This window comes from Nestor notabilis, unplaced genomic scaffold (assembly GCF_000696875.1).
Source record: "Nestor notabilis isolate BGI_N333 unplaced genomic scaffold, ASM69687v1 scaffold2286, whole genome shotgun sequence".
Taxonomy (NCBI): Eukaryota; Metazoa; Chordata; class Aves; order Psittaciformes; family Psittacidae; genus Nestor; species Nestor notabilis.
In genome coordinates this window covers 68346-71155 of record NW_009934034.1, presented here as the reverse complement: position 1 = coordinate 71155, position 2810 = coordinate 68346, and positions in this window count along the sequence as shown.

The following is a 2810-nucleotide window of genomic DNA, read 5'->3' as shown; positions in this document are numbered from 1 at the left end:
CACTGTGGATGGCCTTGGGTGCCTTCAGGCAATGTTACCCCAGCACTCGATGGCTATCACTTTAATGACAAATGCTGGTTCTCATATGGTGCTAATTATCCCCAGCTTTGCCTTCTGACAGAAATCTTCAGACTTTGCCTCTCTCCTCAGATTATCTTTTTCAGAAGAATCTAAGTTATTTTGATTTTATTTTACCTTTACTGACTTGTTAGTAGCAATGCTAAGAGGAGACAGACAGATATTTAAGGGTTTAAATAAAAATCTACTTTTCTAAAAAAGCAGCAGTAGTAGCAGCAGCAAGCCCATTTCTTGTTTATTTCTCCTACTGATGTGAACACAGATTTGTCACAAACAGGGTTCCTAAGGGATAAAATAACTCAGAGTTTTATGATGACAAAATAGGGCAAAAAGTTGCTCTGATAATTGCAAAGTTTTAATAGTAAGGATACCCAAGTTATCTCATTTCTTTACCTCCTATAAGGTCTTTGCTGGCTAAAGGTCATACCAGGCAATCAGCTAGTAAAGAATAAAAGCAAGGAGCCATTCTGTTTTCTTACAAATTTTCAAGCCAACAATTAATAGTCATAGGCTTACAGTGTGCCAACCATAAAGAGAGCTAGGACAAAGAACAGAACAATCTAGTACAAAGAAATACTGGCAGGGGCAGAGGGCAAGGGGAGGTTGGTAGCCTTTGAAAGGCCATGCCTTTAAGCACACCTGCCACAAGCCCAGGGCTTTACTGGAGTGAATCTTCCTCACTGCATGGCACATACTGGATAAAAGAGAAATCAGATCTAAACGTGTTTGGGCAAAAAAACCCCAAGAGCTGCATTTGCTTCTTTCTCAACATAGCAGAATAACAGCAGTGACTCAAGGTCCAGCAGGTGAGAATGAGAAAAGCACCAGGGGCCATATGAGGAACATGCTTGTTAGCACTGCTTTCTTTCCACTTACTCTTCCAGTTCCCATTTCTCCAAAAAGTCATTTGCATTTTTTTCACTGAAGCAGCTTTTCCTGTCAAAAAAGGAGCCAGCAGTGATGTCCTTAGGAGGCATGGCATACACTCATGCTAAAGCACAGAAGCACCAGGAGGGAGCCATCACAGGAAGCACAATAAATGGGTGACCAGGGCTTCCTTTGCCTGGGATGAAGAACATGCGGGGCTGGAGTATTTCTTTTGAAGCTGAGCCCTTTGTGAACCCAATACAGGTACCAGAAAACATCTAAATTCTCACTTGTCTTTTTCCTTAACAGCCAACATAAACCAGGGGCTTTTGGCTGGCTGGAGAGCATCATCTTCTTCAGGGGTCTCTCCAATTCCAGCATCCCTCCCAGAAAACAACTGGGATTACTAGAGAGTCCAACTTACAGACCCTGGGATCTACAACTATACTATCAACAGAAAGAAAAAAGGAAGCAAATCCCAGCCATCTACATATTCTTACCTCTCTTTCTTAATCAACTTCAGTATCTAAAAGGTCACTTACAAAGGTGGAACTCTCCTGAAACAAGGGACAAGGAAGAAGGCACACAAGGAACTCTATTCCTGGGGCCAAGAGATGTGGACTTCTCTATAGCCTGTGGCTGCTCCTTTTGAAGTCAAAATTCTGTCAGCACTGGGGTTATATCTAATGCTCGGAGGTGTACAACAGCAGAGCACTAGCAATGAGGGGTCCCTGTGACAAACCCCTCTGCTCAGAAAGGACAGCTACCCAAATCCAATGTCCACCTGGCTCAGTTGTCAAATTACTGCACAGAAACCTCCATCTCAACAGCAATAATATGCCACAAGAGTCTGGTACCCAAATCCCCTAAATATAATTCTGGCAGTCCCTCTTCTCCATTGCACATCTCCCTTCCCTCCAGAGAAGTTGGAACTTGGTGCATGGACAGAGACAGAAAGTATCAGGGCCCCATCAGTGACTGGTTGTCTAGAAGATCTCAATCGGGAGGCAAACTTCTCCCACAACAGGGCAGAGCCACGGAGACAATTCTAAAGGAGAGTTAACTTAAGAGAGGAGCAGGATTTTGAGCAGAGGAGGTGGGAAGAAACTCCCCGCATTATGCCAAACTAAAAATTAATTATTCTGACCCTTTTACTGCAGTCGTTATCCAATGACCATTCAATATTTCCACCCTGGGCAAAGACATGTTTTCTGAGAAAGATTTACTATGTTAGCTTGGGCAGTACTTCATCAGCTTATCTTACAGTGAAAACACATTTCAGCAACTAGGATCCAGTGAAACTGCATTAAAATCTCAGGGTTTTCCTTTCAGCGATTATCTGACAAACCAAAACTGTAATAGTCTTACTTGAAAAAATAAAAATAAAAAATTAGGCACTAGATACAAAAAGCAACTCAAATTAGTTATGTTATTAGCAACAAAGTAGATCCAGGACACTTGGAACCTGCCTTCCTCTGTAACATATCAATTTAGGCAGGTTCAATACAGACTTAGATTTGCCTGATGGGCATTCCTAAGTCAAACTTTTCTTTTAAAGCCCCCCAAACTTCCTTTTACAATTAAATTACCATGACACTAAAAGGTGGCCAAAGTGGACCACAAGTCATCATACTAGAGTTTTGATTAATTGTGACAGATCCAAAATTATTTTCACAAGGTTTGCATTGATCACTGTGGAACTTTGCAACCCTGTCCAAAAGGAACACAATTAAAGATGCAATATCCACTAGCAAATGAAAATATATCGCAGTTTGAGATCTCAAAAACAACCCACTGGAAAAAAAAAGTGCCTCCCTGGATGGAGAAAACCAAAGTTCTTTAAAAAATATGTTCAATGCTTGCTA